Genomic DNA, 24,394 nt, shown 5'->3' with positions numbered 1-24,394 from the left:
GTGAGATTTAATTCAAAACATACACAGCCAAGAAGCCCCAATCAGCATGCATTGAACCAGCTGGTGCGCCTCTGCAAAGAAAGCCCTTCATCACTGCCCTTAGTGTCAGAAAAACTGCTGCATCACAGTACTAAGAAAATTCAAGCAAACCAACCCTCTTAAGGAACCGCACTGGATATGTCTTCAAGCACACACCATTTTCAAGTCTGGTAGCCTCACATACAAAGAAGTCACAACCAAAACACAAATGTACCTGGTCCCTGCAACTAAAGATTTTTCCTTGAATTTCAAAAGTTTTGTTAGTTCATAGATTATTTCCGCACATGGCCATGCACACTGTACTTGTTAAAACACAACCAAACCACTTGTCATGGCTTTTGGCCGTGGCCATTGTCCATTTTAGAACACTACCAGAGCACTAGCCACGGCCTTCATCCATGGCTGGTGGGCATGGCCACTCCATATTTGAACACATTTGCAACCCATCACTCAAAGATGCTCATCAATCACAAACTGATTTTGACCTGTTTTGACAGTGGTATTGATATGTATAAAATATTTCAGGCTTTGAGAACTCACAATGTTTTTAGGCAATGCACAGTGAGATCAAATTATTTCTTGAGGATTTCTCACTTTGGTTAAGCAGCATGTTACAAGCCCCTTGCTTTATGGCTAGTCTCTTGGTGACTGTTGTGATACATCACATGACCCCAACTAACCGCATTTAAGCAGCACGGAAAAGGGGAAAAAATTACCAGCTGCAAGAATAACATATGCCCACGTACTTTTGCCCCATAGCGAAAATCAAAAGCTGGCACCAATAAATATATGCACAGTAAGTGAACATATATTTTAAAGTGAAATATACAAATCCAGTTAAATTAGCTGTTCCCGGCGTAAGCATATCTTAAAGGTCAATATTGGTCGGTATATTCATAGGGTCACTTTTGTCCCCCTTCTTAAATATCGGAATTACCACTGATCACTTCCAGGAAGGGGGCGTAGGTCCCTGTGACTTATTAATGATCATTGAAAAGGCTAAACGTATCAGATGGAATGAGAGCTATATGCGGTATAAGAACAGTAAGTTCCATCAATCACACAGGCATCTATGATGTGTCTTTGTAGACGCCTAATTGTCAACCTTCTTCCATTGCAGAGTCCCCATGATGGCATAAGATTGCATAGTAGCATTATTACAGCACCTACTTTCAGTTTTAGCTTGTTAGGAGGCATTTGTCCTACAACGTTTCGCTCTTTAGAGACTGAAACATTGAGCCTTTGATTAACTGTTCATTGACAACGTAACCGCTGTGTGAAGAGAAGTGGGGGTGAAAAGAAGTACCTTCTGAATGTTTGCCATAATGGAAGGTGAAGGTGACCGAGTACAACCATGCTCATTCTGTTTGTTGAAATGGTAGCTGTTGTTGAAGTGGCTGCACTTTGCCATTTTGACTGCACAGGCAACCTAACACTGATAAATTGCATCTGTATGTTGAAATGATAGCTGTTGTTGAAAAGGCTGCACTTTGCCATTTTGACAGCAGAGGGCAACCTAACACTGAGAAATTACCTAAGCGTATATATATATATATATATATATATATATATATGTATATATATATATATATATATATATATATATTTATTTATTTATTTGAAAAAGAGGATTTCTGTGTACAAGTACAAAAAGAAAAAGTCGGAATGTCGGAATGCATTCCCAAAAGCAGCACAGAAACGCTGTCTTTACTTCCAGCAAAGAGGCAGGGACACCAAAGGATTTCCAGACAAACAAAATCCTTTAATAGTAGTTTGTCACATAACAAAGAAAGTGGGAGAAAAACGTGTTTCACGGTGTACACACCGCTTGATCACGTTAGGAAATTAGACATAGAAAAGGCAACTTTAAAAGAACACAGCAGTCTCTTTCGTTACACCCTGTGATAGAGTTCCCATTGCAAAACGTACTACTGTTCTTAACAAGAGTGGCAGACATCTTTCAATGTCTAATGGCAAGCATAGTTCCAAATGTTGAACTAATATATAAAGTTCACACTGCGGTACATGGGAGGCAGTTTGATCAAGAAATAAGTGTAGACTAGTCATCACATACTCTTATACAATTCCTTCAATGTCTGTATTACCAATGCCAAATCACAATCCAACGAAATCTTTGCCATTTTCAATGAACTTATATCTCTACCCAATACTCCAGATGAGATTAATAAAGATGAAGCCTGGTGCTCCAGTATCCAAGCTGCCATGCTTAACAAAATAGAGCTCCTTCAAAATAAAATCAAGGATCATCACAAAGCTCTAGCTCACACCCTTGGTCCCAAACAATCTGACCCCCCTCCCCCCTCAACCAATTTCAAACCATGCTTCACATTTAAAGATATCTCAGAACTGGAAGTCACCAACATCCTCAAAAACTTAAAACATTCTATGTGTAAAGGAGACATCTGCCCACCCAAACTTATGAAGGACTCCCCAGACCTCCTCGTCCCACTTATAACAGCCTTCATTAATGCCTCCTTCAGAACCGGCATCATCCCAGCCAGCCTCAAAGAAGCATGGGTACGCCCTCTTCTAAAAAAAAGCTTCCCTCGACCCTACTCAGCCAAACAACGACCGAATCATAACCACTGTGCCTTTCCTCCTCAAGATCCTGGAGAAATCTGCTCATTGCCAAAGCCAGCACTACCTCGAAACACACTCCATTCTTGGTTCTAGACAATCTGGGTTTCGCAAAGGACATGGCATGGAAACAGCGCTGGTAGACCTAAAAAAACAGATCACCCTAATAATGGATAAAGGAAAGCCAGCCCTCCTTCTACTCTTAGACCTCTCAGCGGCCTTTGATCTTGTAGATCACAAGACACTCACATCTCATCTCACACACTCAGCCAACTTCTCCAAAGAAGCTGCACACTGGATCACCTCCTTCTTAGAGGGCAGGGCCATGAAAGTATTCTCAGACACAGCCCACGCTGCCCCCACCACCATCCACTGTGGAGTCTTGCAGGGCTCCTGCACCTCACCCACTCTTTACAACTTGTTCACGAAGCCTCTCTTCAACAAGCTGGATGCGCTAGGTATAGCGTATACTAACTACGCTGATGATACTCAAGTACTCCTATCTCTCACTGTCTTCTATACCAAAGATGCCCAATCACTTCACGACATATACACCACCATCCAGGCTTGGATGACAGCAAACGGCCTCTACCTCAATGGAGAGAAGACCAACATCATCATTCTAGGCCTTAAAACGACATTAGCCAAGCTAGACAAACTGTACTCCAATTTCACCATCGACAACACCATCATCCCTGTCTCCACCTCGGTAAAGACCTTAGGCGTCTACATAGACTCCACGCTATCCATGTCTAGGCAGGTTAGCGCCGTCACCTCTGCCTCAGCACACACCACCAAACTTATAAATGCAGTTAAACCGTACGTATCCAAGCCCAACTGTCTCTCAATTGCCAGAGTAACAATTGGGGCCAAACTGGACTACTGCAATGCCCTCCTAGCAGATACCTCCAAACATAATCTTAATAGACTTCAAATCACACAAAATAATGCACTCAGAGCAGCATTAAGCCTTCCCAAAAGGGAACACATCACTCAGGCTAGACAGACAGCCCACTGGCTCCTTGTTAAAGAACGCATCAACTTTAAAATCCTCACTCTGACCCACAAATGCCTCTCCTCATCAGCTCCTTCATATCTCACACAAACCATATCCAAACCTACACACACCAGGCCTGCCAGAACACCTTACACCAACCTTCTACACAGTCCCCACATCCACAGAGCCAAAGCAGGAGGACTAGGTTTCCCCTACCTAGCCCCCAAGCTCTGGAACACTCTACCCACAGGCATCAGAACAGAAAACTCTCTTCTCACCTTTTGCAAAAAACTCAAGACCTTACTCTGCAATTGACCTACTGCTTGCCTTGCCTCATGCTTGTATATATGACTGTAATTGTTCCTTCATTCTGTAACTATGTGAACTGTCTGTAACTAGCGCCACGATGCCCCGGGCTGATGCGCGCTTAACAAATGTGAATAAATAAATCCATAAATATAAAAGTGTGTTTAGTACACAATGTACCACGGAAACTAGTCTCAATATGGGCAACGACTGCTAATACTCAAAAGAGAATATAGACATAGGCATATATAAACATAGATATAGTAGCATGTCATTGTACCTAGATAGCCGTTCTTTATCTTGATTGCCAAAGGCTATTAATGGTTCTTTCACAAGATCCTATTGCCACATGCTAGGTAAATTCATATATTTTAAGTATATGCCACCTTCTGCCTTATGGACACAGTGCTGATCGCTGCAATGGCCCATTATACGATCCGAGCATACTGATTATATAACCTAATGCAATGTGCAATAATGCAAAGTTGCAAGGCTCAAATATGTGGAATTAAGCAAAGACCCCATTATATGCGAGTAAGTAAAGTGTACGTAAACTTATTTACTGTAAACATTTCAACTTGTGCAAAAGAGCAAAGCAACAATTGGCTAGAATGTGTTGTTTCCAACATACACAGCTGTCAACAGAGATAAAGTGAAAGTGCTAGGGTCTTAGCCCAAACCGCCTATATGCTAAGGTGTCTCATGCATATAAATATGACACATATAAGGTACTATGTACAAGGACCTATATGGGAGTATGGGTTATATAATGTACTAAGCAGCAACCTCTAAAGCTTGAATGGAACACCTAGGAGCATACCGCCAGTCTTGTTACATCATCAAGAGATTAAAAAGAGAGATGCTGTGAATGTCTAAATACATTCATTCATAGAACGCTCCTATTGGAACATATAGAAAAAATGATATAGAGAAAAAAACTATACTCTAAAAAGCTGTAGGATCTATAAAACCAAGAATGTCTGGGGTGTTACAGGGATTCTAGAGTGTGGTTAAAATATTTAAACCGCCCTGAAGTGTAGACCAAAAGGTGCCCCGTAGACATAATGGATAAGAAAACAAACCCAGCCAAAAAGCATTGGTTCCTAATATAAACAAAGCATTACAAGGCTAAGAAGTATGAGCGACAAAACTATGTTTTCTCAGTGCAGGTAATGTAAATATAAACAGAAAGAAAGCTCAAGAGAAGAAGAAAAGGAGAACAGAGCAGACAAAAAGTCCCCCAACACTTCATAATAGAAACCTCATGTGTTAGAAACGACACTAGGAGATGCAGAAACTTTGTCTACCAGGATTGGACAATTGTGAGAGTAAGGAACTCGGATTCAAACACTAGAAGCGAAAGTATATAAGTATATAAGAATATTAATAATATTTCCAAAAATTCTAGGTTCTATATATATATAGATTGAGGTTCTCTTTAGAAGAAGTGTGCAAGACAAAACAGCATTGGACTATAACAAAAAAAATTATGAGCACCATAAAAATAACCTGTGAGATTAAATCTTTCAATAGATATGCTGGAAAAGTATACATTGAGCAATCTGTCCTAAAATATTCCCTGGAAAACAAAATCCCAATACGAAACAAGCGCTTGTGGTCTTGTGAGCAAGCATCTGCACTGGGAACATGACAACCCGAGTGAAATCCTGGTAACTTAAGCAAGCTTGCCAACCTCCAAAAAACCCAATGGGTTGAACTCGCCCTGAAAAAAAAGTTATGCTGGCCACCGACATGTGTCCTTTACTTGTGCCCTGAAAAGCAGCCACAATCATGGGAACATATCTGCACCAGTGTCCAGGATTGCAAACTCTCTTGCCACATCATGGGCAAATGCTCATGACCTTCTTGCCCCCTCATCATTTCCCCTCCTCGCCACCATGTCTGGCTTTCATCAATACTCTGCTTTATAAACATAACTTGAAAAGTACACAAACCATAGTGTCACTCAAATATATAAATCCTTAGAGAGCTATGTTAGGCAAAAAGTGTACAATTGTGGCATTATTCCCCCATCTTGACTGGGAGACTACAAATACCAGAATGCAATGCACCCAAAGGCATACAAATGGACTCTGAGTGCAAAACTGTCAAGGACCTACAGTAGCTCGGTTTAAAAAAAATAATGTGGATGCCCATTCGATTGCCCATCCATTCAGTAACCGGGACAGACCCTGCTTAGCTTTGAAGCAAGACTGACCCTGCTTAGCTTCAAAGCAAGGAAAGGGTGGGCTCCTGTAAGCCATGTTTCTCTTGTAAGATGGCTCATTTATTAGGTACCATGGCCTGATCCTTTTGAAGCTAAGCAGGGTCTGTCTGGTCACTGCATGGATGGGAGACCTGGGTGGCTATCATGTCACTGGCCAAGGCCATGGCCAGTGATCTTTCACCCCCAATGTCACTATAGCTGTTAAAAAATCTGTAAAAAAAACTATAACCATGGCTACAGAACTACACATACCCTGGGCTATCTGTAGTTCTTTATTACCACGGTTATCGGGGAAACAGGCAACAATTTTCTTTCCTGCCCCTTCATCTGTGCCAGCTCCCCCCACTCCCCAGATGGCCTCCTCACTTACCCTGCCCTCTCCCTTTTCCCCCAAAACAAGTGCTGTTTTTGTCATGCAGTTTGCTTTGAGATGTTTACTATTCACAGATATAGCCGAAGTTACACAAAAGGTTTGTGTTGCAAACTCAATCCCTAGACCCCCACCAACTCCTACATTTCACTTGGTGTCCCCTAGCCACCTCTACATCTAGACTAACAGCATTTGCATGTTTTGACCTGCAAATAGCTTTTTTCCCCACGTTTCATTTTCCCACATCCTCTGCCATGTCTGCAGATCTCTCTCACATCAAGAGATAAACAAGATGGAGGTTTCATTTCTAAAAACACCAATTTTGCGGTAAATCCCGGAGACATAGCTATCTCTTTGCAGAAGGGGGCATCCCCTTTTCCATCAAATATGTAAAAAACTACTGCACGGAATAACCCCAAACTACAAAAAGGCCTCTTATAAATGCTTCATGTTCAAGTTTTTTCAGACCTGGTACAAATCAGTCCAGCGGTTTGAGCAGTGCAGCCCAGCAAAAATTGAACTGGTTTGTCTATGGGAAAATTAATAGCAAGTAGGCTGCCCATTTAGAAAATATTATTTGATTGTCTTCTTAAGAACTTTTTTTTTTAAACAAATCCTTACCAAACTTTGCAGTCAGGGGGGGTCGGTAAATCCCTAATCACTTTTGAAATGTTGTCCAAATCTGTTTCTCGAAACAAAAGTTATTAACAATAGAAGTTTAAGAGGTTCCTATGGGAGTCCGACTCACCTTAACTATAAGGCAGCAATAGCCGCCCTATAATATATGTGTGTGTGTCTATATAACATGGACGCGGTAGCGTCCATGTAGTTATGGTTAAGTTGGTGTTTCCATAGGAAGAGCATTTTTTGGGCGGCTTATAACTTTGCACCCTCTGGACGAATCCTCACCAAACTTTGCAAAATAAGTATATGGCCCACTCTGAATTTTTTTGCAAAGTTTGGAGAGGTTTGTTCCAGGGGGGGCAAAGTTATAGGGGGGGTCCCAAAACGTTTGTTTTTTCCCATAGACATAATGGGAAAAAACTTTGCCACGCCTACAGCCCAAACTGGGCGGATTTACCCCAAATTTGTGGCAGGTGTGGGGGCTTGGTCCCAAAAGCGTGCTTTTGCAAATTTGGTGTAAATCCGTCCAGTAGTTTTTTTTTAAATGACCAAAATGTAAGGCAAAACAATTAGTGATATCTCTGTTCGCTTCGCGGACAGACTTCCCGGTTCGCTCCGCGGACAGTGCCCTGATTGGCCGAGCGGCTTGCGCGATGTCCGCGGACATCCGACATGTTCGCTGATTGGATGGCGTGGGGCGTGGAGCGTGTCAGATTTTTGGTGGCGCCCGACATCTTGCATTCGCGGATGACTGTGGACAGCGAGGTGAAACTTGGTTTAAAAATTGTATTTAGTGGAGTGTGTTGGTGTGTAAGAGTGTTTGGGGAGGATGGGGGAGTATGAGATAGGTGCAATGTTGTATTTTTTTATGTGCTAGACGCTTTTGTTGTGTTTGGTTTGTCTGCGGACAACACGGCTGTTCTGAAATGTTCGTAAATAAGCAGAATGGATTCGGTGTCAAGTTGAAAGTGTTCTAAGAAGACTCGCGGTGTCCTGAAATGTTCGTACATAAAGAAAATGGACGTGTCCTGAGGACGCTGTCCGTATCGTCCTCTGGCAAGTTGAATGTGTTCTAGGAACTTCCTTGTGTCTGCGGACATTAAAATGGTTGCAATGCTTCAATCTATGGGTGTGATATGCTGCGGTGGTTGTGGCCAGGGTATAGAATGTTGGGTGCATGGCTCTATGCCCTGGCCACAACCACTGCAGCATTTCACACTCATATGCCATGCAACCAAGAGTCTATGCTCTGGCCAAAAGCACCGCAGCATATCACATTCATAGTGGCTTATAACTTTGGGTCAAAAACAAATTTATATGGAACATTGTTATAAGCCAGTATGGGTGTGATATGATGCAATGGTTGTATTTATCATGTTATACTTACTATTTGGTTTAGTAACGGGAGTCCATGTTTTTCTTGTTCATTTCTGTGATAAAAGAAAATAGAATGTTAGTATTAGTATTTTATAAAGACTTATTACATTGTACAATCAACATTTTCTTCTTTTTTTTTACCCTCATATTTAGTAGATGACAAACCAGAGTACTGTGCAATTTGCTCAGTTTCTGTGTTTGTTGCTAAAATCATTGGGTCTGTGGGAGAAAAAAAATCCATGTTGGATTAAAAAAAAAAACTTTTTGTGTTTGTTTGTTTGTTTTCAGTGTTTACTTGTTGTTTCTGGCTAATGCTTTATACATTGGATTGTTCCAGTTTTTGGGAGCAGTAAGATATTAGGTATTTGTTTGGATATTGTAAAAATTTGTGAGCAGTTAGATACCAGTAGGCGTATTCTAACTGTTTATTGTTTTATATAATTTCGTGGTATTGATTTATCTGTTTGGATATTTCTAAATTTTGGGACAGTTTGATACCAAATTGGAGTATTCTAACTGTCTGTTTTTTTCTCTATTTGAGTGGTATTAATTTATCTGATTAGTTGTTGTAGCATCTTTGGGCAGTTAGATAGCTTTTGGAATATTGTGACAGTTTATATTTTTTTACTACAATTGTACTTAAGGTTTAAGTACAGTTTAGTTATCAAATTTTGGTTTTAAGAACATTAAATAAGCGTTTGTAAGATTTGCTGGTAATCTCTGCTTTAGAGTAATGGTACTATCATTACATTCAAACCATCCACATTTCTTTTTTATATATGCAGTGTAGTGCCCTGAATTGGTTGTGGCTCCTGCGTGGTAGATTATACCTATTGTTGTGAAGGTTTTCCTACCAAGTGATATTTGACCATGTGTGAATCCAGTCAGCTTGCAGTTGTTTTTGGTACCATCTGCATTGTAACGTAGAAGCATTAGTATTACGTATTTACTATGTGTTTGTATTACTAACGTAGAGCGATTATCTGAATTGCAGGTCGAACATAATCTACCATGGTTTGCATTTTGTACAAGTTGCTGAAATGGAACGGATTCACAATTAGGTATTGATATATACACAAAGCGTTCATTGGGGATTTGTTCTTGTGTCACATTGTTGCAGAGAGTGCATGTATGTTTCCACATGTATGAAATCTGGAAGATTTCATTTATAGGTATGTTTTTGTTTTCCATTACTAATAGTAAGTACCTTAGAAATTCTTGTGGATCTTCCTGTGAGTTTATAGTGAATTTCACCATTCCAGCACAGTAGTCAAATTGTTGCCTTATTCCATAAACACTATACGTGTTGTCAGGATTGTTTGCTGCGTTTCTGTGAAGTACTAACATTTGCAAACACAATGGGTCTGTACTGTATAAGTAAATGTTCCCAACAATTGGTGGTAATTGAAATAGAATATTCATTGCTACATTTGCGTAGCAACTTACACCAACTATATTTCAGAGTTTAAATGGACCAGGTAGTTCTGTATCTGACTGCTTTTTTGGAGTGTGTCTTCCTTCTTTGAAGAAGTACCTGGTTTACTTTCCCTAATTGATTCTTTTTTGCTTGTGGCACTTGATGAAGTATTACTTTCTTTTACTCTCTTTGGAGGATTTGCAGTGACATCCTGTTGCTTTTCTGTTTGATTTATTTTTCTTTTATAATGTTTTACTTTTTGTGGAACAGAATATGTGTTTAGATGGGGAGTGTATAGTGAACGAAGTCTATTGTATTCTAAAATGCAAGGAATATCAGTGTTTATTTTACTTGCATCAAAGTTGATTAGAAATAGACCGTCAAGTGTACGTAAGCGTGATAGTGCTACGTAGCTCATGCCTTCTTTAAAGACTGTGTTACCAATGTCTATCATTGCTTTGTCTAGGGTAAGACCTCGTGATTTATGAATGGTGACTGTGTATGCAAGAGTTAGAGAAAGAATCGAGCTGTTGAGCGTCCTATTCTTTTTACTTCTGAAAATGTGTCAAAGAGAATATTGACAAACTGAATTTTGTTGTCACGTGGGTATGTTTGAAAGCCAACAACTGTACACAGTGCTCCATTAACTAGTCCTTGGTCCACCTCAAGGTTACGTTTCAGCATTAGTCTGCAATTTAAGGATAATTTAATATCTTTTCCAAGCCTGCTGTGTTTGAGATTGATTTTTCTAAACTATTTAGTCTTGTTGTGGCTTGGTCACACATGGGTAGTGTCATTCCATGTACATCTAGTTTGTCTGTGGTGCTAATTTCCATTATTGGTTGCATTTCTTTACTTAACATTATTTCAATGAATTTGAAACAGCTTGCAAGAGTTGGCATTAAGGCCAAACAATTGACATTTTTGTGGGCTAATTGTTCCATAACATCGGTAGCACATGCATTATCACCATAAAGTGCATGAATGTGCCGGATTTTCAATATTGCTTTTGCTTCTTTAGAAAGTATACCAACTCTGATACTTTTTAAGATGTTGGCATAAGTGAGATAAGCAGATTGGCGCATGTTTTCTGTTAATTCTCTGTATTGGAAATGTTGCCAAAGGTTGACATTTCCTATGGTGCCAACAGTTTTACGGCAGAGTTTGTGTCCTAGTGTTTTAAAAATAGGCTCACCTTTTACTGGTGTCAATTGAAGAAGATCTCCAAAAACAATAATGTGTTTTCCTGCAAAGAGCTCTTCATAGTTTGTTTTGAGTACTTCTTGTAATCTGAGGTGAATCAAAGCCAACATTAGGTTGGACACCATGCTCACCTCATCTATTAGTAGCATTTTCATTTGTTTCAATACTCTGCGTAGTTCCATTGCAGCTTCTGCAGAAAGTTTGTAATAATCTAATTTGTTTTGGTGTTCTACTGGCAGGAGTAGTAATCGGTGTAAAGTGACACCACCTATGTTGTAGGCAGCTAAACCTGTGGGGGCAGTGACAACAGCTGACAGTTTGTTGTTTGTCAATTGTTGAAGGAACTTACTGATGATTTTGATTAGGAATGTTTTGCCAGAACCAGCTTCACCACTGACATACAATAGTATAGGTTTGTAATTTTGACAGGTGCATTCTTTGTTTTCATGTTGTACACCATGTGCAATTTATTTTGTTACTTCTTGAAAATGCTATGTTGCTCATTGTTTATCTTTGATTGTAGTATAGTTAAGTCTTCTTTATCTTCATACTGACACATGGTGTTTTCTACTTCTATCATAGCTAATTCTGCCTCATTTGTTATTAGTGGGTCTCCCAGTGGTTCTTGGCTTCCTGTGACAGAAGGTTGACTACTGTCAGGAGTGTCCTTATCTAGTTGGGCCTTGAGTTCTTCTTCGTGTTGCTGTTCATTGTGCAACATTGTTTTGTACTGTGCAAAGTTTACATCAGTTATACTGCTTTCATTTGCTTTGAAAGCGTCTTCATATGAGTCATAGTTATCTAGTATTTCTTCTGCTTTTCTCCATGGTTTAAAGAGTTGTAGCAGGGACATGTAATATACTTCTTTATGTTGAGGAGTCTTTAATGACAATTTGATATGATTAATTAAATTTGGTTTGGTGAGTTTTACTAAGCTGCCTTCACAGTTTGTCACTTTGTATTTACGGTTTTGTTCATCAGGTTTTATATTATATTTGTATGTGTAGTTTTGGGCTATGTGGTATAGACACATGGTTTCCAAAGTGGTACTCCTATTTGGGTAGTATGTGTCCAATAAATTGTTTTTTAAAATGTCTTGGCTGTTGGGATCATGTTTGGCTATTGTTTCTATATCTTCATATGATTTTAGAACTCTTTTTCTAGATTTAGCTGTAGCAAGACTTAGCCATACTATATTTGCAGATTTACCATACAATGCAGTACCAGTTAATCTATCAGCTGCTTCATAGGATCCACATTCTCTATGGGACAGCATTTTTATGCCCAAGCTGTATAATTTGTGAGAAACTGTTTTATCTGATGACAGGTCATTCCAGATGTCTTGGAGCTCTGTCTTTTCTGATTTGGTTAAGTATGCTGTGACATATCATGCAACTGCAGTAGAATTGTCTGCAATGTACTGCACATCTATGTTCGCATTCCATAAGTGGGCAATGATTGCATTGTAATCATTGATATATTTTTCTTCTTCTTTTCTTTTTATGCAATATGTATTTTTAGGTGACTTAACTTTAACACTATGTCTAACTGAAGACATGAGGTTGTTCACTTGACCTGTATTTGTAACTGGTCTAGGGAAACCAAATCGGCATTTGGTGTATTATTTCCCTTTGTTTTTGTATTTGCGACGACAATATTTGCCACATTTGTGTCTTTGGAATTGTAATATTTTTGCATGAAGATCACTCTTTGTGGATTCTGATGGAATTTCACAAGTGATATATTTTTCAATAAACTGTAAAACAGTGGCATCACTATCTTGACCAAATTTAGGAGCATCCTTACTCCATAAAAGCATGTGGACATGTGGTGCTCCTCTGGCTTGGTATTCTTTTCTCCAAAAGAAGTGTTGCACTTCTCCAAGGGGAGGAACAGTTTTATTACAAATAAAATGTAGCGTAGCAATGAAACAATGGTGAAAATATCTTGAAACATTAACAGGATCCTGAGAACAAAGTTCTCCAGGTGTTAGTATATCTATGTTTGTTTTGTTTTTGTTTGATATGCGTAGGAAAGCATGTAAATCTTCCCATGAATATTCTGCACACCTTAATGTAACAAACCAAGTGGGTGGGCCAAGGTTTCTGATCATACAACGTACATCTCCATGATGTTGAAACCAGTACTCTTTAGTACCACGCATATTTGCTAATACATTTGTAAGATTTGCTTGTAAAACCTCATCTTTTTGTTGAACTTTTTGTAATAATTGTGTAGCTGTCATATTTTGAAAGTGTGATTCTGATTTTAATATGTGTGCAACTCCGTAACATAAAGTTGCTAGTTCACTTTCAAAGAGTAGGTGGAATATGTATTCCACATTTTGTCAAAATCTGGGATCTGCAGAATACATTCGTAATGAGCGATATTCTGATGCTGATATTTGAATATGTCTCTCATCGTATCTTCCTCCTTTGCCAGTCGGAAAGAGTAGAGGAAAAGCACGTGCTTCTATACTTTTTTCCCATATGCTGATTGGTGATCCTTTTGTTTGACGCATTTGGTACGTTTCCAGTGCATCTTCTATGGTGTCATTAGAGTGCAATGGATGAATTGTATAATGGTCTAAAGTGTTTGATATTGTAGCAGGATCTAGGAGCTGAAATTGACCAGTTTCTTGTGTCTCTTGAATTATTTCAGTTGTACCTTTCAAGTTTTCTTCAATATTAATTTCTTTGTAATATTCATTATTCTCTTTAAGATATTGCAGGGCATCTCTAACTTTATGTAAATCTACCAGTTGTTGCCAAATTTTTGTTGTCTTTTGTAGGTACTCCATTTACCAAGATAATTAAAGATTGTTGCATTGGACGTTGCACTCCTAGAGTGTGCACATTTTCATTTAGATCTAATGGTAAATACACTACTTTTCCACAAATACCTTTCACTAATTCAAAGGGAGGTAATTTTGCAGTTTTTGGTTGAAGGTGTATTATTGCTTGAAATGGGTGCACTGTTTGAATTATGATGCTCTCATATAAATTAAGTTGTTGAAGGGGTTTTGGTAGTGGATATAATTTCAAGTTATTTGTGATAGCACGTGAAGGAGTTTGGTTGTTGTCAAGTTTTGTAGTGCAGTAACTGCAAAGTATTATGGGGTCAGTTATTTCGTATTTGTTTTCTGCTATAAGGTAGAGAGCTAATTCAAACCATTTAGATTCTTCATTGTCTTCTATTTTGTATGATAGGTCTACAGTTTTTGTGTTACTTTTATAAAAAGTTCTGCGGCAACATACACACACGTGGTTTGGTACTTCAGCTGAAGTACTTTCAAATTTTAGTATTTCTTTTTTGTATGTGTGTAGTGAAAGGTTGCCATGTGCAGAATTGTTACGAAGTTGGTTTACAGCTAATTCATCTTGTAAGTGGGTTTCACTTCCAAAATATTTTGTCTGGATATAGTCGATTTCTTTTAGTAGGTCTTTTGCTGTACCATGTAGAATAATGTTATTTATATTGGCTAGTGCTAAAGCAGGACTTTTAGCATAGTACAGTTTATAAACCAGATTTCTTATACTTGCATGATGTGTTCATATCCTTTTGATATCATGGAAGGTTGTTTTGCAAGTAGGTCCTGTAATGCAGGCCAATGAATGTCCTTGTAGTCCTGTGTACTTGCGTACTGGACAAGCATCCATATTTTGCAGTAGTTTAATTTTGATTTTGTCTTTGCTTTTCACATATTGATTGAGGAATTGGCATAAAGACTTGAACATTTTTTTGGAATGTTACACATTGACGTGCATGGCCATTTGTACACTAGATGTTCTGATTCAGTTGAATGGAGGGGTAAATCTACATTTTCAGGGCATATTTTTGTAAGGAGTACTTCTTGTTCCATTATGGTATTATTAACTTTTTCATAACCTCGACCACTGCTATGTATGGCAATTGTATGCGTTTGCTTTTGTTTGTACGCTTCTTCATTAAAGTATGGTTCTGTGCTTGTAGTGTGACTCCATTCACCTCCACAGATATTTAAGAAGTTATTTCTGTTGATATTTCGTTTATTGAGAAGTCTTTTTTGTAATTCAGTTATTAGTTTTGTTAGTGGTTTTATTCTGTTTAACACTAAAATAAATAACTTTCTTTTGAGAAGAATTGCACTGTCTATCAACGCTTCTAAAATTACTTTTCTGCGATAGGTTTGAAGTGTTGAACCTGGTTTCTCTCCTGTTTTCATAAGATTTTGAAGGACTTTGTGACGGAACATTTTGGCTAAAATACTTTTCTTGGTATGCTTACTTTGTACTACATCAAGATTTATAGAAGCAGTTTTATTTGTAGTGATAGTTGATTTTCTGTTAATTGTTTTTTGGTTTGTTTTACTTTTTGATAGAGGAGGCAAAGTTTTTGTACTAGAAACTTCTTCTGTTTCACTACATGACTGTATTAGCTCTTGTGTTTCAACTTTTTTTTACAAATTCTGCTATAGATGGATGTTTATGTTGGAGAGTTTTCTTTTCATTTGCTCTACTTCTGCGTTCCTTTCTACGGAGTTGCTTTTTGGGAGGCATTCTTTAGGGTCTGTTGAAAAAAATACAGAAGGTATGGGTTGGGGTGCTCTGGAATGCTCGTGTGTTGTGTGCATGATTGTTTGAGTAAGGTGATAAAGATGTATGTAATGGTGTGTGATTGTGCTTTGGGAAGTACAACTACTAGGCATGGGTATTCTTGAATTAATGTGTTACTAAACTGGGGTTCAGATGACAGAAAAAAGTAAGCCAGTGGTTTGGAGAAGTATAAATAGTATATCTAAAGCTATACAATTAAAACAGTTTTTTGTTCTACAACATCTAAATTCTAGCGGCTGAGTTGGGTAATTTGTGTGTCGAAAAATAGGAAGTTGTGGGCCATTCTGCCAGTAAATCACTGTTTAAGACGGGGGGATTTTTGGTCAGAATGGTGCAGAATCTCTATTTTTCGGCACAGAAATAGCATCAATTAACCTTACAGTGTGTTTGAGTAATAATTCAAATATTATGGTAACATTTTACTTACTTTTTTTCTAAAATGAGCAGTTTGCTTCTTAGTTGTTCTTTGTACTTCAAATTCGGCTGCTTCTTTTCTGGAGAATGGTCTTCACTGCAATTGTAAAAGAAAGAAATTAGTAATTTGGTTTGTATATAACACTGTTTTCAATTTAGACATAGATGTTTTAAATTGAAATGCTCAGCACCTTCCTCAAAACCATTAAAACTATCTTATGACTAACTGTAGGAAAGAAAATATCTTTACTATGGCTTGTGAAATTCATAATGTACCACTGTATACCACTATTCCTGTAACTAAGCTTTTCCACGTAATAGTGAGTCAATGTCATAGCCTGCTTTTCCACGTAATAGTGAGTCAATGTCATAGCCTGCTTGTCCTATATAAATGTAAGTAATTATATAAATTGTTGAAAAAATTAAAACCAATTATGTGTTTGTACAAATATTATTGTTTGAGATTTGATCATAGAGTGTGCATGTAATTTTGTTTGATTATATGTAGTCTATATATTTTATTTAAAAAATGTTGGTTTAACATTATTTGCGTGTGTGTATGAAGAAATTAAACAGTATAAAGGTTTGTAAGTCACAGTTCATTTTAGGACAATGAAAAAATGATCGTAGATTCATTTTACAGATTATACAAGGTAAAAGTTGGTTAGAAAATGTGTTCATGTACTGTATAGAAAATATGCATACCTGTAGTTTGTGTTCATGCATATGGATATGGACGAAGCTGCAAGTAAAAATCTTGGTGACTTGTATAGTATTTCTCGTAGATCGTGCTTGCCAATGGTATGAGACTTGTACTCCGAGAGATTCACTGTACATTTGCAGTGCTGATCTATGATGATGCAGTTACATGTAGAGGTCTTGGATTTGATTGGTGGATGGTCATGTGATTTCTTAGCTACATCCAATGAGGGAATGGTACAGAGAGTGAAGTGGAAATGGTAGAAGGGCTGTCCATGTTACGATATGTTCACGGACATGGCGGTAGTTCTAGGACACCGCGTATTACATCCGGGGAATTTGGGGTGGAGAGGCATGCAAATGAGATTGAATGTAGCAAGGTATTGGTCAGTAAAGTTTAGTGAGTGTGTTGTGCTAGGAGAGGTTTTCTCAGATATTCTTTTTGCTGAGAGAAGAACAGATAGCTATGGCTGAGTGTTTCAAAAAACAGATTGTGTGGATTTTGGGAGACTCGTGGATACATTGGTTGAAGGTGCATGCAGAAAGCTGTGGCGTATCTATAGAACTTGGATTCCCACATGTGGAAGTACACTGGAATGGAGTGCGTGGAATGAAGTGTTTGGACTTGCTACCTCTCTGTGCAACTTTGAAGATAGAGGAACATCCAGACATAATTGTAATTCATTGTGGAGGGAACAGTTTAGGACATGTGTCTGGAATTTCTTTGCAATTTGCAATGAAAGAAGGACTTCAGAAGATCATGGACATGTTTCCAAACTCCAAAGTAATTTTTTCACGGATTGCGCAGAGACAAATGTGGCTTCGTTCTTTCTCATGTGGTCCACAAATGGAGAAAGCAAGGCGTAATGTCAATAAGGCTGTTTGTGCCTTCCTAAGAGATTTTGGCAAGTCCATCTTACTTATGCTGGCAATCAAATTATTCTGAGAAATGTACAAAATGCATTGCAACCTTTTTTTTAGAAATACAGCATCCATTTTGAAGTAGGTGTTAAGTATTTAAATTTTTGACATACAAACACCTCCCAAAGGCTATTTTCAGAGCCACCACTTGCTCCCAGATAAAAATGCAATGGTTACAATAGGGTAGCACCCCAATTTTTTTATGTTCGCAAACTGTCTGCGGACTTTTAAGATATACAAAGGGCCCTGCTATATTTATCTTCACTTCTATTTTTAACTGTGAAAGGTGTCTCTGAAAAGAGCCTTATTTTTTTTTTATTTTTGTTATTTTGTATTTTTTTGGGGTTTTTATACACAACACACTAGTAGAGGAGGGTAAAGGAGGGTAAAGGGGGGACACCAACCACAGGGATAAGAAAGGGTGAGCTGAGAGAGGAAGATGTAGAGTGGGTTTTATTTGGGTAGTGAGCAGGTCTTCTCGTGCTGTGAGACGATAGTTTCAAAAGCACTCCGAAGTCGCTCCGCCCTGCAGAGTACTGTGTCACAGTACATACATACAACTGTGACCCTCGAAAGATAAGGGTCATCAGAATTCTGTATGGCCTGTGAGGCAGCTTGAGGAAGACGCTGTCCCACAGAGGTGTTCCTTGTGGTGACAGGATCAGAAACAGTGGATGAAGTAGAGGCAATCAACCTACTACGCTCTTCGCAAGGTACAACCTGGTGAATGGCCCCAGTGTGGAATGAGTTCAGGTGTCGCTTCATGGTCGTGGTCCCAAAGCTGTACGCACCATGCCTCCCGTGACTGAGTACCATTTTGCACTGATTGCAGGTGACATGGTTCGCACGAGCCTTAGGAACATTCCCATGAACGGTAAACAACCGTCACACCCAAGAATCACGCCGAGAGCGGGTAGTAGGGATTTCCTCTACCTCATTCTCGTCATCCTCTTCTTCCTCCTCTGTATCCTCACTCCTGTTCCCCTCTTCAGGCCCTTGGGGAGATGGTGGTGGTGAAGGGGGTGGGGGTGGTGCTGAGGCAGATGTAGCACCAGGTAGCAATAGTGGAGCCATGGATGTCATCGTCTTGGAGATGGAAATCTCTAAATCTGCAAAGTATGCAGCAAAATGCAGTGTGCTCTGTGGAATAGCCAGAAACACAATGAGAATGAGCTCTAGGGCGTGGTTTTTTATAGGGGTGCGTGTACGCGGTTCGCAGACATGCGCGCCGTCCGCAAGACAGATCGAACACCAAAAAAGGTTCAAAAAGTCACAAAAACTATGTGGAAACTTAGGATTAATATGTGGGATTTGTGGTATGGTGAGTTTTTAATAAGAAATATTGTGGATTACTTGGAAATGTACTTTTAAACTGTTCGGGGATACAAACAGTGTCCACATTCAGAACACGCGATCAGCATTGGTGCGGTCACATGATTGCTTCGTGAGCATGTTCGCTAAGGAAGCGGCCGTTCGCAGGACACCCAATGTACGGACATTGTTTTGCGCATGCGTGTTGATGTTCTACGGTCAGTGTTCGGGTCCCGAACTAATTAAAAGTGCGTCACGCGTAAAACAAACAGTTACGGACAGCCGTTTGTTCTTAGCACAGTTTACTTTACTTGCGAACAATACGGACAGACATAGCGTTTCAAGCACACCTCCATTTTCATTTATTTACGAACAATTCATATTATTAGTGAGTTGGTTTATAAATGTAAACCTTTTCACAGAAACAAATTATAAAACAAACGCAACATAAATAGCATAAAAATACAATACATGAAAAAGTTGGAATCCATTAAATAGCCAAGTTAAATTGAAATGCCCAACAGTGCAAATATATTTGTTAACATCCCAAATAAATCCAACAACCTAATATTACTATTGCCCACCATTAGGTCAGACCACAAAATATTGCCAGCTTCAATAGAGGAGAAATCATTAAATACCTAAAATGTGGGTGCTTGAGCTGTACAGTGCATTCACTTGACAGAAAAAGATGTTTTATTGTTTCAATAGAATTGTGTTTTGTACAACGTCTACACATTCTATTATAGGTCCCATACACTCCAGAGTAGGCAATTGATTGCATTTCAATCTTATATATATCTCTAGTGCTCCTGGACTATGAAAAAGATAAATGTATCTTGATAGTAGACTCCTTTTCTTTGGAAAACGATTATATTCAGCATAGAGTGTGTAAGTACTCAGTTCATTAACAGTCACACACCAATAATAATTAAAGAGCTTTCCCTTGACATGAAAAGTGCTTCCAACAAAGATGGATCTGTCAAGGCCCAATAAATCCAGAAGTGACAACATGCTAATGCAAAATGTGTCCTAAGAAGAAATGGAATGATGTTTGAACAATAAATGCAGCATCTCAAAAAGAGATTTTGAAGGAGGATCCAAGAATCCAAGAGTTTTGCAAACAGGTGCAATTTTGCCGATAGAACTCTCGTCGCTAACGAAGCAAATTCAAACTCGTGACGAATGACACAGTTTGGAATCGCTCGTGAGAGGTTCAAATTTTGATTACATATAATTCAAACTGGGACCACCTCGGCAAGGTAAAATGTACGTAGAGGAATAAGAGAAAATCGACAGAGGTTAATAAGTATCCTTTTTAACTGGGTGATCAAGAAATGAGACTTAGTTCTCAGACGATTACAGCTTGCACATTTGGACTTGCTATAAGAGATATTAAATCCTAGGTAGTTTATAGAATGGGTGAGTTCCAAGCAAGCTGTACCAACAGCCCAACCCGTAGTTTTAGGTTTACGTTTACGTGAGAAAATTATGATTTTTTATTTCCTTCGACTGACTTTAAGGCTATATTTTTCAGCATAGATAGAAAAAGCAGTAACCTTGCATTGCAAACCTATCGGAGTGAAATCAAACAGCATCACATCATCAGTGAAGGACAACCAATTAAATTTGAAAAGACTCCGGTCTTGCTGGGAAAGATGTATCAGAATCCCATAGTGAATCTATATCTGAGATTTAAATGTTAAAAGGTAAAGGGGCCAAGACACAACCTTGCCTGAGGCCCACAAAAGTCTTGATTGCTCTAGTTAAAGCACCAGTCCTGGTTAACCTGACTTACATGTGTATCATGTTGTAAAAGGGTAATCATCTTAACTAAAGGTGGGGACACCCCTAGATTAGCAATTTGTGCCAAAATATCTGCCTAATGACTATCAAAAGTAGAGGACATGTTCATATAGCCATTAGAAACAGAGGTGCTCAAATGTTCCAATATACTGCACAATTGAGGGTAGTATCCACCTTTTTATTAAATCCCACCTGGGTAGGAGTCAAAATATCTAACCCACTTACCCGAATGTCGAGTTCCTTCAAAATGATCTTGCTAATAGCATCCAAAAGGGTGATCTGTCTGTAGTTGACAGGATTCTACCGATCCCCCTTTTTGTAGATGGGAATAATATGGGACAACATCCGGGAGGGTGGCAACATTCCAGTAGCTAGAAGTTCCTGAAAATGGTAAAGTAAAATGTTAGACCATAAGTCGGGAGCATGTTTCAAAGGGACAGGAGCCAACATATCTGAGCCAGGGACCCTAGAACACTTACTCCTAACAATTTGGTGACTAATGTCAACTACATCGAAGGCGGTCTGAGTCAGGACACCTGAAACATCGTCTGGTAAATCAGAGGTATTGTTCTTAGGCGGCTCAGCATAGATATTGTCATAAAATGAAACCCAGACTTCTTAGGTAATGGTACCAAGACCTTCAATCATGTCCCTATTTGTAAATGAGTAAGTCAATTTCCAAAACTGAGATATATTTACATTTACAAGATGATCTATGACTTCCTGAATGGCCTGTATACAAAGCTGAAATCTAAGGCTTTTGAAGTAGTTTCTATAATGCTGGCAAATCTTTTTTTTTGTAGCAACGTAATTGTGGCTGTCTAAAAATTTACTGTGCAAGTTTCTGATGAGGGTATTTTTCATATTTTTTCTTTGGCCACTCTGTAGTTGAATCTATAGGCATAGGGTCTTTGCAAAAGGCAAGTGCCCTTGCTTGTAAACCTGTTTAAATATTTTGTGACAGTGTCGTTTATCGTCTCACAAGCAAACAATTCATGTTCTCTTGAAGTCCAAAAAACTCTATTAATATCTTGTGTAAATCTATTTAGCAAGAATGGTTCCAATCCACTACTGTACTTTTATGGGGTTCCACAAATGGTAGCCACACACACATCTCAAGGTTATAGTTATTAATTGTGACCTCACACGTTACTGAGAGATGGTCACCCACACTCGTCTCCTTGATTAACATGGCATAAGAGAGGCAGAAACAAAGATATGATCTGTCAGGTATTACCCAAATTGGTCATTTCAAATTTACCGTATTGTACAACTGGCCTAATTCGGTCAGTTCCATTTGGTCATTTTGAAACAACCAATCTGGCTAATCACTACCAAACATGGGGAGCGGGGGTTGTGAGGTAGTGATTGCCTTTGGGGGTAGCGTGGGTGTCCCCCGCTTCCGGAGGTCTGGAGGTGGGGGACCAGAAAAAATGTATATATTTTAAAAAAATGAAATCGGACCATGCGGCGTCGGAACCAACACAGCATTCTTGCTTAAGATTCTGGACCGTGTGGCGTACATACAAATTGCAGATCACCTAAAATCATACCCTATCCTTAATGACCATCAGTCAGGATTTCGAGTTGGATATGATACTGAAACCGCGCTTCTTGAACTCAAGTCTAAATTGATGGCATACGCTGCTAGATCTCTCTGCGGCTTTCCGCCTGGTGGACCATGATATCATGGGCACCAGGTTGTCTGAAGTGGCCAACTTCTCCCAACTAGCTTGCAAATGGGTTTTGTCATTTCTCAATAATCGAGATGGTAGAGTCTTTCAAGGCAGTGCTGAATCTGAGCCTATTGTTACAACCTGTGGTGTTCCTCAGGGTGCTTGCACTGCCCCCTGTTTTTACAATATATTCACGGCTCCTTTGTTCGCAATGCTCGACCATGAGAACATTATATTTACCAACTACGCGGATGATACTCAATGTGTCATCCCGCTCCATGGGTCCCACAGATTGGATGAAATTGCCATCAATAGAGTCTTTACTTTAATTGAAACCTGGATGGTTCATAATAAGTTAGCACTGCACAAATCCAAAACTGAACTATTGGTAGTTGGTTCACCACATACTATTACTAAACTTGGTCCACAGTATGATAACTCCCATCTGGGAGAAGAATCAATCAAACCTCTAAAAAAAGTGAAAACCCTGGGAGTGACTTTCGACCAACACTGACTATGAAACAGCATGTCAGTAGTATTGTTTCATCATGTGCATACTACATTAAACTTCTAGCACATTTAAGGCCTCTTATTTCACAGGACAATGCAGAAACTATTGCCAGAGCAATAGTAGGTTCAAAAATAGATTACTGCTCTAGCCTTTTTATGGGAATCAATAAATCTGAATGCAACGGGCTGCAAATCTGTCAAAATGGGGCTATTAGAGCCGTTATAAAACTCAAACACAGAGACCATGTTACACCAGCGAGACGTGGGCTTCACTGGTTGCTTGTGGCCGCTAGATTTCTATTCCGCACCCTGACTATTGTACATAAGTGCAGATCTGGGAAGATGCCTGGATATTTACAACAGCTATTATCCATATGAGCTAATACAAGATCACTGAGGTCAAATAACTTGTTTCTCCTATCTGAACCAAAGTGCCATACTGTCAGAACAACCAATTCAGCTTTCTTCTCTAATGGACCCAGAGCTTGGAACGCTCTTCCGCTGGAGTTAAGATCCATGGACTCCTTAGAATTCTTTAAAAAAAGATTAAAGACCTACCTGTTTCACTAAACGACCTTTATGCCACTGATGTAATCTCGTGCAGCCCTGCCTCATGAATACACTTCTTGTTTTTTGTTATCTTTGTCCTGTAGTGCCCTCATGCCTTCGGGTTCATGGTCGCGCTATACAAATGTATTAAAGTAAAGTAAAGTAAAGTAGTAGGGACGGATCCGACGCCACAGGGTAAAAACATGCACGGATGGCAAAAAGGTAAGTAAGGCGTGGGTGGGGGGTTGTGTGGGGTGGTTTATTTTTTTAAATTAGGGCCATTTGGCCACTGCAAAATTGGCTTTGCAGACAAACAATTGTGCCACGGCCAAAAAGTATACATCCATCTGTCCAAGAGTAATTCGAGCCTCTATTCCATGATATGATCTGATATGATATAGCATTTGTAATGCGCCTATACACAAGTGTTTCGAGGCGCGATGAGGCAAGGGAGGGGGAAACAGAGGGAGGACAGACAGCGATCCTACTAGGCCAGGTGTCATTTAGGTCGCGCAAGTGCATGTGAAGGGGGAAAGGGATAAGTGCCGAGGAAAGGAGGAGGGGAAAGAGCAGCGCATGGGAAAGTAGAATAAATAAGATAATAGAACGGCCGGATGGTGGCAATTGAAGGTAAGAGCAGACATAAGTGCTGGTGGGGGACTGTAGGGATACAGAACAACAGTGCCCAAGTGCGGGGGTTTCCAGGAAGGCAGTGTAGGTGTGCAATTGGCGGGGCTAGGGCCCGAAGATCAGAA

Source organism: Ambystoma mexicanum, chromosome 4p (assembly GCF_040938575.1).
Source record: "Ambystoma mexicanum isolate Mex_15411 chromosome 4p, UKY_AmexF1_1, whole genome shotgun sequence".
Taxonomy (NCBI): domain Eukaryota; kingdom Metazoa; phylum Chordata; class Amphibia; order Caudata; family Ambystomatidae; genus Ambystoma; species Ambystoma mexicanum.
This window is presented reverse-complemented; position numbering follows the sequence as displayed.